We start from the raw sequence: 17,568 nt of genomic DNA, 5'->3' as shown, positions 1-17,568 counted from the left end.
AGTATTCTGAAAAATATGAGAAACGTTTTAAATACATTCACAGTTTGTAATGTTTAAACCGAAAATAATTTTTTAATGAAGAATAAATATAACGATATAAGAATTATCAAAATCTATATTCGTTTGTTTGTAGTTAAGCACAAAGCTACACAATGGGCTATCTGTGCTCTGCCCATCACGAGTATCGAAACCCGGATTCTAGCGTTGTAAGTCCGCAGACATACCGCTGTGCCACTGGGGGGCTCTATATTCGTTTGCCATTATCCTAAGATATTGCACGATACAATCATGAACGCTTACTGTTAATTGGAACAAGTAAAAAAATGCAGTCGTGTGTTTTCAGTATGGTCATAAATAAAACACATATTCGAATCCTTATAACTAGCAAAAAAAAGAAAGAAAGAATAAGCCCCACTGACGTTCACTGATTAATTTGAAATCATAAGTTTCTGGTGATCTAATATAAATGATGGCTATTTCTGATCATTTGTCGCTTCGGAATTTGATCCAGCAGCGGAGTGTCTGTGGAAGCAAAATTCATAGCAATATAAAACCTCAAATATTTCTGTGTGATTACTATGATAAATGTCTATATTTGGGAAATACTCCTCGTTCTGCAAAGGGTTATCGCTGTACGTTCAAATGCGCTTCCACTATTACAATGGCTGTCTACGGGGAGGACTTTAAGGCAGAATTGTTGACACATTGTCTACACGATTTCGTTTCATCCTAATTGCGGGCGGATTACTCCAATAATTATGCTTTATGCAATCAAAATGGAATTATATGCACCAGAATAATCACATTCGTTCGTGCACACAATTGTCTTACCAGTGAAAACAAAATGATTATTTTATTTTTATTACACCAGAAAATTACACTGCCCACTTTATTAAGCACGAAACAATGTACGGTAGTATATAACTCTAAGTTTCGAGAAAAATAAACTAGCATTATTTGGGTTGTCAATTATATTAATGTATGAATACTCAAGTAATATTATATAAAAAAGAACCTATGAATAGTGAAACCTATTAAAAATATTTTACGTTTGATGATGGATATTGACAGCTTCGTTAAAACGTTTTAGTTCAATAGAATAAAACATTGTCAAAATCTGGCTTCAAACAAAACGCCTATGTTGTTTAACATACGGTATTAGGATTGCTTAAAAGCTTGGTGATAACATTTTAAAAATTTTCTTAAAGAGACAATTAACAATTGCCATGATAATGCCTGATTTTTCTGTCATGTGTGTTCTAGGCAGTGTGTTTGATTTTCTTTACAATATGCCCACCCGATGGCTCAGTGGTATATTTTGAGGATCAATCCCTGCTGTGGCCAAGGCACAGATAGTCCATTGCGCAGCTTTGTGCTTTACAATAAACAGAATCATACTTTACATTAATTAGACGGGATAGTTCATGATCGTTTTAAGTTTTCGAAATAATAAATTTTGGGCTTTCAAAAAATAGCTTAACGCCAATATCATCGCTTAGACGTTTGCTACTTTTACTTAAGTGTTGCAGTATAATTTAAAGCTGTTTAACTGGTTGGTTGGCTGTGTTGGCGGGTTAAATGTCTTGTAAAGTAAAAAAATTGATTACGTGATTGATGACTGACCGTTTGGCACATACAAAGACTGACAAATCGATGTTGGTATCGATATGAAATTGTAGGAATTGCAAATGAATAATAATTTTCCTGTAATTTACTCTTAAAAATAAGCGTTTTGATATATAGTTTTCTTCTACGAGAGAGCGTGACAGACAGACATTTAGCTATTATATATACATATAAACTAGCGTATAGCCCATCAAAAATGACGGGGCAAGTACTGCCACCCCCACCCAATAGTATACTCTAACCTTACATTTCATAGCTAACTGAATTAAATAAATTTTGCGAAATCAAGATTGACCAACAAAGAGGCAGAAAAGTGCAGTCAGGGCAGTCAAACGTCGGTAAATTCCTTTGTGAACCAATCAAAATTAAGATCATTCTGAAATGAATTTGTGGCGTTTTCATAGAATAATTATTGGTAAAAATCAGTTAGATTAACAACTTCTAATATATAGAAAAGTCGGTGCGTTCTGGTAACACTACGTTCCAACAATGGCCTTATGTCATGTTGCTCAGCAACAAAAGTATAACCTAATATTGTTGTTAGTTTATGTACTGAAAGTATAAAACGAAATGTATAGATAACAAAACTGGAAAAATATTTGTTGATTTCTTAATTTAGAGTCTCCGTTGATTAAATAGGTTTTTTTTATTATTAAAAGCGTTGGTGATATAACAGAAAATAGTTTCATTAAGAAACGATTTAATTTTTACTTTCATGGTAAATTTTATACATTTGGCTTTAGGCTAGGTGATCCCACACTACGTTTTTACTTTAGGCTTATTATACTAAAACTCTCTACACTTATAATGTTTCACGACATCCCTCTTCATGGCCCCCTTGTACCCCCGTCACTAAAATCGTAATGGGCAAATAGTAATCGAACTGTTCGATCTGGATAAATGCATTTTGGCTTTTATGACTCCTCCTACTTCGAGAAATCAAACGTGACGTGACGCGACACACACTGACTTTTATATAGTTTAGATTATTCTATAACTTTAAAACACTCAATCAGAAAACGTGCATAATAGTAAGAATAAGGGCCAGACATAGCCTAGTGATTATTTTGACACGACTGTAAATCCGAATGTTCATGGTTCACGTTTCGTTATCGCACAAACGAGCTCCGCACATTAGTGCCGTTGGTATAAGGATAACGGTTAAATCCCAATTTTCTTTTTAGACAAAGGTAGCACACAAGTTGGCGGTGAGTATTGTTGACTAGTTGTTGTTTTTTTCTCTAATCTTTCAATTCAAAGTTAGCGACAGTTATGCGCTTTGCGCGAAAATCTTAAACAAACTCAAAAAAGACAAAACTGCTTTCCCTGCAGTACAACCATACAGAGAAGAGGATGAGAATACAAAACATCTGTCTTTGAATAGAATTTAAAAACAAATATATTCCTTATATCCTTCCAACTCCTTTGCGGTTTCTTTTGAGCCTTTTGCAACCTTGACCCACATTTAGAAAGAAAAAAGTCTCTAGCTTACAGATCTTTCTTTTTTTAATATACTATTATTAAAATATCTATTACTGATTCGAAATCAAAATTGTGTAAAAATTGCTTTTTAGCCTGGCTTTTGTCTATCACAGGTTACTGCATTTCGTTTTTTTTGTTTTTTTTGGTAACATAATTATCATAATTTGAAGAACTCGTAACATCATATTTTGCTTGGGCGTTTTACTTGTTACTTGGAGGTTGTATCAAATGACTTGTCCACACCTTACTTTAAGGAGTAATCAGTTTAGGAATAATATTTTGGGTTCGATCGTACAGAAACTACAATATTTTGGTGGCAACTTTGATAAGAGAAAACCCGCTAGACCAATTTCTCATAAAAAGTTTAGATAAATTTAAGGTTTGTTTTCTTGCTATAAAATACGTGTAATGAAATTCCTGAAATGTTTTGATGTTGATGAAAAACTTATCCAAAGCAAAATTACCTTTGCTTAAGTTCATTCGATTTTGACCTTTATTTCAGCAGAAGAATGGTTTTCAATATATTCATGGCATGTAAGAAACTATACGCATTTAGTAGAAACACCAAAAAACGCTTTTCATCGTTGGTTGAGGTCTGATTAATCATATCTGAGTCTCTCCATCACTGAACTATTTAAAACAATAAAAGTGGTTATAGTGAGAAGAACAACGTATCGTATTTTTAATATTTCTTCCGCTTCAAAGTTTCTTGTCCTCTTTTGATTGAACTCAAATGTTTTTGGAAGACCTCTCTTTCCGATCATTTTAACTTCAGTAGAAACCCTATTGTGACTTTAACCACAAAGTTTGGACTTCATTCAAACATCACATATTCCAACTTTGCACTTGCAATTGCGACTAGAATAATGATTACTTTCGGATATTCTTCTGGCGTATATTGACTAGTTTAGAACTGAAAATAGGACTGTTAAAGGTAAATTATCTCCCAAAAAGCAGCATACTTTTACCAAAACTTTAACACAAATGGGAGGAAGAACGTATTTTCAAAGGAAGATTACTCTGCAAGAGGTGAACAAATGAGTACAGTGTGTATGTGTGTGTTTCATAGCAAAGCCACATCGGGCTAGCTGTTGTGTCTACCGGGAGGGGGGGGGATCGAAACTATAATTTGACTGTTGTAAATCCGTAGACTTACAGCTGTCCCACTGGGGGGGGGGGCGATGAGTACACAAATCATACTGTTCGAAATATCTAATACTAAATTATAGGTGAAAGACAATTTTAAAGAATTGCTTTTTAACGTTTTCTGGATATTATGACGCCCAGAACAGGTACTAAGTTTTGTACAATCGACTCTCGATTTTAGGGCTAATATTTTATGATGAAATTTTAATATTAAAAATGCTACTAATAGGCTAAGTGCACAGTAGGTGTTATAATTATTCGTCACAAATATTTAATTTTTAATGATTATATAATGCTATTTGTATGAATGAAAATATAGTAGTCTTCTTAATCCTTTTAACTGACGGTTTTTAGGGAAGTTTTCAAGGGAATAAAAGGCATTTCTGCTCAACCTTACTAATCAAGATAATAGAACAAAATACAAAATGGATATTTAGTTCACAACTATAACGCTATTAAGTATAAGCAACCAAAAACTCTAACGAAAAGTTCTAAATAGAGAACAGTCTACTAAATTCTTTTTTTTTTCAGTTTTATTGTAATGGTGTAATTTCATAGAATATTTAGAAATGAAATTCTGGAATTCTTTTAAGATCTTATTGCATGTGATATCATTCTACGAGAAATGCTTAAAAGGGAAAAAAAATCATAGCATCAAGTAGTGAAAAAATAATATAAAACTTTTAAATTTAAGTTCTATCTGGAAGTTAGAGTGGTCAAATACGACTCCAGTTCCAAGTAAAAGAAATTGGGAAGTAGTATCTGAATCAAACTTTTTAGAGCAAAGTTGATACAAGTGTGTCTGATCTGGGTTATCGAAGTTTTAATAATTCCACTTTGTTGTTTTGAACTAAACAAAAAATAAATTAGTTTGTTTATTTGTTGAATTTCGCGCAAAGCTACACGAGGGCTATCTGCGTTTGTCGTCCTTAATTTAGCAGTGAAAGACTAGAGGGAAGGCAACTAGTCATCACCACCCACCTTCACCTCTTGGGCTACTATTTTACCAACGAATAATGGAATTGACCATCACATTATAACGTCCCACGGCTGAAAGGGTGGGACGGGGATTCGAACCCGCGAGCCTCAGATTACGAGTAAAAATAAATGAACCGTTGCTCCTATACTTAAAATATGACAATTATTTGAATTTGAAGTCCATACTTTCCTATATTTAAAACAAATGAATTTACGAATATAAATTTCTAACTTATGCACGTCATTGGACTTATCTGGTTTTGACTATTTCTCAACCATTTATAATAATAATAACAAAAATTTATTAGTGCACAATCAGCTTATACTGTAGGTGTGAAAAGTGTTGGTAAAAAAAAAGCATATTTTTTTTTAATTTACCATAAACGGTATAGCAATAACAATCAATCTTACTTCTGATTGGAAGGTTTGTACAATGGAACTTTACAATGAAACTAATATAATTAATTTTTATCGTAACGTGATTTATTGGAAATTAACATAGAACCAGTGAAAAAGAAGTTGTGTTAAGAATAATTATCAGTAATATTGTGATGTAATATTACACAAAACGACCGATACACTAATGATGCCTTGCCAGACTAGGTGTTATACACCAAAAGATTTGAAGTCTTTCTTTCTTTTGAATTTGTTTGTTTTGTTGAATTTTTCACAAAGTTACCCGAGGGTTATCTGCGCTAGCCTTTCCAAATTTTTAAAGTGATAGACTAGAGGAAAAGCAGCAAATCAACACAATCCACCGCCAACCCTTTACCAATAAATAGTAGGATTGACCGTCAAATTATAACGTCCCACGACTAAAAGAGCGAGCATGTTCGGTGATGGGGATTCGAACCCGCGACCTGCAAATTACAAGTCGAATGTCCTAACCACCAGGCCATGCAAGGCCTATTACTTTGGAACATACAGCAAATAAACGAAAATCAATAATCACTCATTATTTGATTAATTAATAAATGCACGTGTTCTTTATAAAAGGTTTAAAATAAGGTAGACCAGACACATTTCCTATTTTAAGTTCTCATTTGTATTCATTCTATAAGGTCAAAATGACGAGTTAATACTGTGCGTAAGAAAATCTCGAGGGAGTAGGACAAAACATATACTTTACACATTATCTTTCATGAACATGCCTCTTTACGCGTATGATTAGTAGAATGCGTTGCTATAGCAACTGATGACATCTCCTTTTAACCACGGAGCAAGCAACGTAAATTAAAATCATAAAACAATGTTCGAAATCTAATTTGAGGTAGAGTGTCGCTTATTCTTCGTTATTTGAGGTATTAACTGAGCTTTGAAAGATTGCTGAGGTTTTTCTGCATTTACTTAACATTATGTTACGTAAAAAATATTAACATTTAAGTGGAAATACTCCAAGATGCTTTAATTCAGGTAACATAACATATATTTATCTAAAGGAAACAATGACATTGCCGTTATTTCAACATCAATGAAGTGTCTGTAAGTAAGTTTTCATTTTCTGTAAATAGAAAATTCTCAAAGATGGTGAAAATATCTTCAGCATAAGTTGTTTATTGAATTTTATATTTCTAATTAGGCCTGGTATGGCCTGATGGTCAAGTCGCTCAACTCGCAATATGAGGGTCCCGGGTTCGAACTCCCATCATCGAACATGCTCGCCCTATCATCCATGAATACGTTATAACGTGACGGTCACTCCCACTATTCTTTTGTAAAAGAGAAGCCTAAGAGTTTAGGGTGGGTGGTGCTGCCTAGCTGCCTTTCCTATAGTCTATCACTGCCAAATTAAGGACGGCTAGCTCAGATACCCCTCGTGTAGCTTTGCGCGAAATCCAAACCAAACCAATTTCTAATTTTGATCACACTTGAAAGTCTTTGGGGAAATCATATCTATTATACCTCAGCTGTTTTCGAACTATTCCTCTAAGCGTAACAGATCATCTAAAAATATAATAAAGATTGGTGCATTAACTCGTAATAGATTAAACACTAGGACATCAGATGTCTTTTCATGAGCATGAACTTTATTAATATTTTAACACAGAGAAAATAGGGCGTCTACTTGTGCTACTGTACGATTAAATCAAATAAAAAATAAGATAAACACCAAACTTTCTTCTGCCCTTAAATCAAGCTATCATAGTAATATATTTTGCCTCTTATGTTTCAGCACTATCGCATCTACTTTTCTCTCAAGAATGCTGGTCAAATAACAAAGAAAATTAAAGTAAATAACCCTCGAAAGTTACTTGTTTAGTTGATTATAATTTTACAGAAATATTTACCAAGGAATGTAGATAAAAAACAAACACGCATAAATAAAACTGTAAACGTTTTGCTAAAAACCTTATTCTCTATTAAAACACCAGATTGTTTGCTTGTAATTAAGCACACAGCTACACAAGGGCTATCTGTGTTCTGCCCACCACGGGTATCGTAACCCGGATTCTAGCGTTGTAAGTCCGCAGACATACCGCTGTGCCACTGGGGGGGGGGGGGGCTAAAACACCAGAAGCTGAATGTATAAATATATATATATATATTGTAAAATAAAGCTATAAATATACAAGATAATTTCAAGATACTTTCGAACTCATTTAAGTAAGAATAAGAGAGAATATAACAGTTATGAGTGACAAAATGATGATTAAATGACTTCTAATTCATTACAACATTTTGTTTTATGGCATTGCATACCCGAGTTAGGCCGTTGTGTTAAATTACTTACGCTACTTCATGAGTTAATTTTTAATTCTGATTTATGTACGTGGCATGCTTTGATGGATAAACAAATTTAAACTTAAATATATATCTTATTATGCAATAGTAATAACATTTCAAAGTCAGAAATTTCACAAGTTATTTCACGCTTAAGCATCCGATTCATAACTGAAAAAATTATATTTTGAATTAGAATGGTCAGTATCGCTGGCTTACCCGCGATATTCTAAATTTCTATAGAAAAAATAGTTTTACAGGGATGATATCGTGATATCACTAGATGTTATAAATATACGTGTATATTGTAAAATAATACGATTTAGAAGCTTATGATAATAGCAAATTACATCAGGTCTGCGTGATTTAGTGGGAAGATATTATAAACCAACACACAATCTGTATATTACGACCTTGCGACCCTAGAAAGGGTTAACTTGTATTTTTTGGCATTAGCCATATTTTGCGATCAATAGAAGCTTCTGTATTTTCAACAAAACAACCATTTTCGTTTTTTAAAAGAGTGAAACTACCAACGACATCGACAAGAAATAGTTTTATATTAGTGTGACGCTAAAAAAGTAGCATAAGTGTGTTTCTTGTCAATAACGTAAGTAGCCTCGCACTTCTAAAAGTGTAATAACACTTGACCGTGAAAAATAAATAGAATTATTTTCTTATAATTATTCTAATCCTTATGTATCGCATCTTTTTATGTAACTTATATTTGGGTAATATGTGTTTCTTTGTTTTGTTCTTAAGCACAAAGATGTACAAAGGGCTAATACGTGCTCTGACCACCACGGGTATAGAAACCCGGATTCTAGCGTTGTAAGTCCGCAGACGTACCGCTGGGCCACTGTTGGAGTAATATATATATATATATATATACATACATATCATTATTATTATAATATTTAATTGCTGTAGTGCATATTGGTGTATAGAAGACATATTAATATTAGAAATAAAACGACCTTATAACACCAAAATGTTATTTTTATTTAATTAAACACTCAACGTTTCGCTTTACAGCTTTTTCGGGAGCGTTCACAAAAGCTGTTATAAGGTCATTTATTTCTAGTATTAATATTATTATAATATTGAATTCTATTCGAAAAATCTCTAGTTTGTTTTTGATAAACCAATAGGCCTAAACGTGTGACAAAAATCACGTAAACTACAGATTTTTTTCTGCACATTTCTCTTTATTTATCCATTTCGGATTCAGTATTAGAAGTGCAATTTACGTGATCTTTATCACAACTTTTAGGCCTATTATTTTCTAATATTTCACCAATTTTCGACGATTAAACTGCAACTGTTTTATTTATAGTTTGGCAAAATAGAAATACTTTAGCAAACATGAAATAAATAAATATAATAGAACTTGAAATAAAGGTTAAAAATACAGTACATGCTACAGATCATGAGACTCTACGATTAAACTTTTTTTTGTGCAATGTTTCGTTGTTTTTCAGTATGTACTTGAGAAATTTAGACATTTTGGCAATAATGTTTAAGAAAAACAATCGACATTCACTCTCCAGGTAATAATAAAAACCTTTTATTTCAGCTAGCGTTTCGCGATTGCGGTTTCATCAGGGCTAATATTACGCAATGACTATATTTTGTTATTACTATCTGGAAAGTAAAGGTCTCTGTTTTCTCTTTTCTTAACGTTGTTAAACTTTACACATAAAGCCATTTCAGTGGTCAAAAGATAAAGATTTTTTAAAAATGAAAAATAATTATTTCAATAATCTTGTTTCTATGCTACAATATGACTTAAGCTGAATAGAAAAAGAAGCATAATTTACCTAGAATTCAAGCTACATACACACATATATATATATGTAGTTATACTTTAAAAAACTTATAAAACAGAGTACAATTCTGATGAGTTGTAGTCATTACATAGCTAATTTTTACTTTTAGTGCTTTCTGGGGATCATAAAAGGCGATAGGAACAAAGACTAAGCCTCCAACATTGCACTGTTAAATACATTTTCCATGTTTCCTTTAGTGTCTTACTTCAACGTCACGTTTTAAACAGTTAGAACATCATCGGGCTCTTAAAGATCGTGGAGCTATAATAGTTTATTTGTTCCGAAGAAACTTGGTGAATTTTTGATAGGGATTTACAAACCGTTTCAAACCCGCAACCCGTTTATCCTAATGTTTTATCAAGCAAAAGAAAAGGCTTTGAATTTTTACACCTAGCTAGTTCTCATTGTATAGTTATATATTTTTTACTTAAAATAATAATTTTGCATTAACATTTTATGTGAATCAAACTCTACCGATAGCGAGGTTTTTATTCGACAAAGTTAAGTTTTCTCATGGATTTATGATAGGGGTCAGGTTCGTCAAAGTAACCAAGTCGTAATTTAGCTAAACTGAAGGTGAAAACACTAATTTGTAGTTCGTAACAAAAGAGAGAGAGCAAATCAAACCTGTTCAGTCTTACGGCAAGTTGTCACAAACTGTTAGAAAACGTAAAATTGTCCTTACCTCGACTTTGTAATTTTACAGACAGTACAATAATAGAAACAAAACCTTTCTTTTGAATGTATCGCATTAACAAGAAAAGGCCATAAATGAAAAAAATGTAGATAACATACCACTGATGTTTCGGTTGAAGAAGGCCTACAGCTGTATATACACGGTGGCTTAAATGGACGCAGAACTCACACACTATAAATGATCGATCAACATAGAGGATTCCCCCAAACGAATGATGTAACACCTTGGATGACGTATATATTCCCAGAAAGCTTTGCAGTGCTTACTTTCACCTGTCTCACTCCTTTGAATTTTGAGCCATAAAAGCCAGAATTCTGATGCGTCTTATGCAAGATTTATTTTTAACCTTGTCTTTGAAACGTTTTTGTTTTAATCACACATAAAATATTAGTTTATCTTCTTGTTTAAACGTTATATTATTATACCACATTTTTATATATGATTTATAAAAATAAAGGATGCTAACCAGCTTGTTACCAAAGAAACGATTTTGAGAACTTATCTAGTCTTCAGTAAAACACGAAAGGCGAAACTATTACGTTTGTTTATATTTCTCAACCTTTAAATATGTTGTGTTACATTAACTGCACATACTGATACTGCATTATATTGTATATGTATGTTCATCGCAATAGTAATATCCTGATCAGACGTAGATGTATTATCAATGAGCCCAAGTAAATTATATTTCAAAAACGTATATATTTACACATGTAAATTTATATAAATATAAACGATATACGAACCATGTTGCTTGTACCTGAATATCAAAATATAAGCGAGTCATATTTGGCTTAGCATTTGTAGTGGACTTAATGATAGTTTAGCATATATTTAACTGGTTAATTTGAATTAAAAATTCAGGTTAAAGGTAATTATTACGTATTATTACGTATCATCTTGCACTAAAGATTTTATGGTGTATTTGCCAAAGTTTCAAAATGATGTTTCGGTTGTTAATTTTAAAGAATGGATTGCGTATTGGAAAAACAAATACTAAAATTAGTTATAATCCTGCTGTGTTTTATTTTTATAAGATATTTAATTTGTTGGCTTGTTATTAAGCACAAAACTACACAATAGACTATCTGTGCTGTGTCCACCACGAGTATCGAAACTCAATTATTAGCGTTGTAAGCCCGCAGACATATTGCTGAGTGACTGGGGGCAAAAAGATGTTTACAGGCGCGAGAGAACTTCATAAATTCCTGGGCAACAAATTAAGAGTATCTTTTGGTTGGTGATACAAATATTGGCGGCAAAATTATTTTATAACAAAAACTGGCTTCAAACAAAAAGTGAAATGAATTTAAAAAAAGAGACCCAAAACTTGAGCGCTTTCGAATAGTTGACTGTTCTTCTTCAGGAGAATAAAGGTGATGATTTATGAGAAAATGGTTGTCTATAGACGATATTATTAATGACCCAATCTTGGAAAATGGTCATATAAAGACATTCTTAATGATTTAATCTTGGAAAATGATAATCTAAGGACGATATTATTAATGATCTAATCTTGGAAAATGGTAGCCAAAAGACGGTATTACTAATGACGTAATCTTGGTAAATGGTAATCTTAAGATTGTATTCTTAATAATCTAATCTTGGAAAATGGTAGTCTAAAGACGGTATTCTTAATGATCTAATCTTGGAAAATGGAAGTCTAAAGACGATATTATTAATGATCTAATCTTGGAAAATGGTAATCTAAAGACGGTATTATAAATGAGCTAATTTTGAAAACTGAAAATACAAAGGCAGTGTTATTAATGGCTGAATTTTGGAAAATGGTCATCTAAAGATGGAGTTATTAAGGCCTTAATCTTGGAAAATGGTAGCCTAAAGACTTTATTATAACGTAATCTTGAAAACTGGTAATCTAAAGACGATATTATTAATGACACAATCTTGGAAAATGATAGGCTAAACATGTTTGACCAGTTAAACAATAAATTTGAAATAAAACTTCTAATATGTAACTGACTGTAATCTGCGAGACAAAACAAAAGTGGAAACAAATTGTACGAAGTTTAAAAATGCCCAAAATTATTTACTTGACAGGATATAGTCTAAATAAAATAGGCTCACAAAATAATTCTGTAACTATACGAAAGACGTAGACATATTTCACGACATTTTACTACAAAAACCTATAAAAAATATCAATAAAAGCTTTAAATGTTAATTTAGTTTCAAAAATTACGAAAGGGTTGTTCAGATACAATGTTTCAGCGTTTTCAGTTTCAAATAATGTTCAGATGATTTCCTAATAATTCGTTTCTATCAGGAACAGGAGAGAATGAAACCTGCATATGTTATCATTACAAGTTTTAAAAAAAACAACTTAAAAATATATTTATCGATTAACTGTATTGTAGAAACTAAGAAGCGATTCTCAAAGGGAAAATTATGTGATGTTTGATATCAAATCTGTTCTACCATCGTTTAATATAGTGTAAAGTTACATAAAAACGTTATGTTAAATTTCTCTCAAATTCAAATACTTTAAGTTAAAAAAATATTCATGAGTATAACTGTCGAAAAACAAAGAGTTTATGTAATATTCAGGTAGGAATCCAGATTTTACATCTTTAGTTTAATTTTACTGTCTTTTTTTCCCCCTGAAGATGTGGAAGTTGATCAGAAAACCCGTTCTAATGTAACAATATTCTAATACCACATTATATTGTTGTATATATTTATAACAATATTAATATCACGATATGGTTTATGATTGTTGCTGATAATATTTGAGCACAAGTGGCATATTTCAAACCTGTGGCTCCCTAGTGGCACAGCGATAAGTCTGAAGGCTGAAAACGCTAAGAACCGGGTTTCGAAATCCGTCGTGAGCACAACACAGATAGCCCATTTTGTAGCTTCGTGCTTAAATATATACAAACAAACAAATTAAACCTTTGTATGCGTCTGAAAATGTAAATAAATAATGTGAATAATATGCACACTATGAATATGCATCATAAGTGTAACTAAAAATCTGTCTTTACTTTGTGAACAAATTATAGTATATCATAAGTAAAGGCTAGTAGAGTTACATGTGAACTTGAAATAAAGATGGCTACTATGTGGAACACACTATAGTAAAGATTTTATTGTGAAAACAATAAGAGAACAAAATTAGATCTGAAACAGTCAAAGCTTGTAACAGCTATAGTAATTAAATTAGAATATCTTTCACACTGACCCTCACCCTTGGTTGTTCAGCTGTAAATCTGAGGGTTATAACCCTAAAAATAAGGTTTCGATACCTGTGGTAAACAAAGCACAGATAGCCCATTGTGTAACTTTGTGCTTAACAGCAAACGAACACACCACTGGCCCTCGCTGTTAACAAAATTTTGTTACACCTTTTTAGGTTAGTCCTAAATCTAAGCCTTAATTTTGACTCCGCGAAGGACAGATTAAAAGGAATGAGAATAAATTACATCTGCAGTTAGCATGATTTTCATCACAACTGCTAAGCATAATAGTTTCTAACGCTCGACATCTTCCGGCTTTTAAACTGTAACTTTTGAAGTACCATACTACATATATAAATAGCTTTCAGAGAATCTTTTGTCTCTCATCGTACAGCTCAACTGATGGTATCGAATAAAAGGCCTCTTGCAAGTGACTTATGGAAAACAAAAGATAAAACTGAAAGGCTGTTTTTACAAACTTCTGATGTTGAATCCGCAATGGATAAATCAAGAGTAATGTGGTAAAACTTATCTGAAGTTAACGTGATTTTTATCAAACATTTTGGGCCAAGTAATTTTTCTTTTGTATAATGACTATGTTATATGTTACAACGTTGTATATACTATTGTACGTGCATATACAGTGGTGTTAGTAACGTGTGGATGTCTGTGAATCTTTCTTTTGTACCTAGAAGTAAAACTATCGTGTGCATCAAACTACCTATAACAGTCTACATTATAATAACATGTAGAGCGTACACTGACGGAACTAGTATAGTAAGTGTCAAAATAACTGGTACAAAGTAAAACAAGATAACTGCCAGTGTTTATCGAAGATGTTGTATAATGTGACAATGTGTGTCAAATAATGACCAGAACAGATAATTCCGAATCTTTCAGGATTATGATAGTATCTTAACTTCAGACCCTGCTTTATAGATAGCCATCAAATACGTGGGGGCTCCACTGCGAGTAGGGGGCGCAGCTTTACTTTTGGAGAATTTGTTCGTAGAGAGATGAATTTGTAGATTCATATTGTGTAACAAACAGCTGATTAAACCAATTACTTTCTTCAAATGATATATTAACAAACTTTGACCTCTATTTACAGTTCTGCTTAGCAGCACATTAAAAAAGTCCCTAATGACAGTAGGGGTTTCTCTTTATGATATATCATTAGGATATACTTTTGATCTGTTTCAAGATACATGACTGATTCACTTAATTACAGCTGAAGAAAACAGTTTGCGTTATTAATTATCATTATTAATTGTATAGGCAATATATTATGCATGTAATAATGGAAACCAGGGATCGGACTGTCGTACAGTGTCATAGCTGAGTTCAATGGATAAATATGTCATTCATCATCATTAGTCTATTCCAGACCTCAAGTGGTCAATGGGGCAGCTATGAAAGTTCTTCACTGCGTTCGGTCTTTTTATACATTCCTTAATCTCCATTTTATCCAGGTCGTTATTTCTCATATCCCTAATGTTATCACAGGGAATTATTATTTTTATCCTAACTTTTGATATACATTTTTCGATTTGTATTGTACTTATTCTATCAAGTGAGATGTATTTTTGTTTTCGTTTTACAACCTTGTAGTTTTCCCAATCTAAAATACAGAATACATATTACTAATAATGTGGCGCCACCGTGTGATATTTATTTGAATTTAGGCCGTGCATTTCCTAGCTTCCTTGGATCACTTTTTTAGTGGAGGAATGGTCCAAGATATTCAACAGGTAATTTATTTCAAAAGTGGGGTAAAATATCATGGAATAATTTTGTTATTTAATAATCATTCCACTTAGGTGATATTTGAATAGTCGTGAATCACCATATAATATATCATATATTACATTATCTTACTTGAAAACACTTAGTCAGCACAATAGGTTATTCAACATTGGGTTCATTCACCAATTGCTGACATCTTTTTGCAAAACTTATATAATCTATCTAAAAATAGAATCCGTACTTTACAATGAAAGAAAGTTCAGTCTTATTTTATTTTATAAAAAATATTCTATACATTGAAAGTTTTAAAGAACGTGATTTTGTGTTCTTCATCTTGGAGATGTTTTTGCAACATAAATATTTTATAGTTTTTTTTTACTTATAATATTTCTAAGCGAGTCTTCAAGTTAATCACTTACCTATTCAAATCGTATGACATAGGAGCTTGGTTTACCTTATTACGCTCGCCTACATATATTTCTGATTACATGGCAGTTTGCAAATGGTACTTGAAATGTTTCTATTGATCATTAAAAAATTAAACATTTTTCTTATTTTGAATTTTGTATGCCTTCAGTCGATATGGTAACGCTTTTTGTTAACATGGATAAGAATTCCATTGTTGTTAAGTTTAACTGAAAGGAAAAATATAAGTTTTGGTATGTAGTATTTGATGACTTTTTATCCAGTAGCAGAAAAGTAAGAAATGAAGACGTAAACATCGTGAGAATATTAGAAGAAAAAACGTGCTATTTTGAATGTATATAAATGTGTCTTAAGAACATCACTCAGAAAACGTCACTTTACCTTATTGTATAACTTGAATAGACGAAGCAGCGCCCAGAATAAGTATACTTCATTCTAAATTACCACGAGAAGCATGCGTCACCTTTCGTCTTGTACAACATTTACGTAGGGTATATAATAATATAATTCATACTTCGCTGTGGAAGCAAATTCTGTCTTAATTTATTTTATAAAAAATGTTTTGTACGTTGAATTACTTAAAAGAACGTAATTTTGTTTACCTAAACCTAAAGACGTTTTGCAACTTCTGAAAATAAAGAATTCGACGACAATTTAATGCTCACATTTTGTGATGTAAAGAATACGACGACAGTTTTATATTAATGTTTTGTGATATGAATAATTCGACAACAACTTTATATTTATGTTTTGTGATATAAAGAATTCAATCACAGTTTTATATTCATGTTTTGTGATATAAATAATTATATGACAGTTTTATATTCATGTTTTGTGATATAAGGAATTATATGAGTTTTATATTCATGTTTTGTAATATAAAAAATTCTTTGACAGCTTTATATTCATGTTTTGTGATATAAAGAATTATATGACAGTTTTATATTCATGTTTTGTGATATAAAGAATTTGACGACAGTTTTATATTCATGTTTTGTGAAATAAAGAATTTAACGACAGTTTTATGTCCGTGTTTTGTGATATGAAGAATTATATGACAGTTTTATATTCATGTTTTGTTATATAAAGAATTCAATCACAGTTTTATATTCATGTTTTGTGATATAAATAATTATATGACAGTTTGATACTCATGTTTTGTAATATAAAGAATTTAACGACAGTTTTATGTCCGTGTTTTGTGAGATTAAGAAAGATCATTCTTTTGTTTCAAGAAAAATCAAACCTGTCAGAAAACTAGAAAAGTACAAGATTAGAAAGTGATGCTTTACACACAACATTTATCCTTTGTATATTTATATTACTGTTCATAGTAGTTTTAACACTAATGCATTTCTTTCATTACACAAGTTTTTTCGATGCTGCAACTCTTGATAATCCCCCATATACGGGGACTCCAGTTACCATGATTACTGTCATGAAAGGATCATCTCATTTAGCGTTGTCGTCGATTCGAGGTTGTTATGCGAACAATTATTTGTTTTCTTACATGCTATATTTTAGAGAAATTAAAAAAATGTCCAATTAAAATTTGATTTTTCGATATGAAGAGCTTTCAGACGGCATATGCGTTTTCACTAGTTAATACTAAATATGCTGACGAAAATATAAACACGTGCTACTTTAATGTTGCCCCCCAGTGGCACAGCGGTATGTCTGCGGACTTACGACGCTAGAAACCGGGTTTCGATACCCG

At 32.0% G+C, this 17,568-nt stretch overlaps 1 protein-coding gene across 3 annotated transcripts in view; it reads right to left on the bottom strand.

Annotated features, from left to right (window-relative positions):
• Positions 1-17,568, bottom strand: part of LOC106466972 (synaptotagmin-12-like) — a 204,140-nt gene that overhangs the window by 57,420 nt on the left and 129,152 nt on the right. For all 3 annotated transcript variants that reach the window (XM_022395668.1, XM_022395660.1, XM_013927286.2), the window contains exon 1: positions 10,578-10,662. The gene's annotated coding sequence lies outside the window, so the exon portion shown is untranslated. Of the gene's footprint in view, positions 1-10,577 lie in introns of those variants that run through there.

Source organism: Limulus polyphemus, unplaced genomic scaffold (assembly GCF_000517525.1).
Source record: "Limulus polyphemus unplaced genomic scaffold, Limulus_polyphemus-2.1.2 Scaffold77, whole genome shotgun sequence".
NCBI classification, from domain to species: domain Eukaryota; kingdom Metazoa; phylum Arthropoda; class Merostomata; order Xiphosura; family Limulidae; genus Limulus; species Limulus polyphemus.
This window is presented reverse-complemented; position numbering and strand designations above follow the sequence as displayed.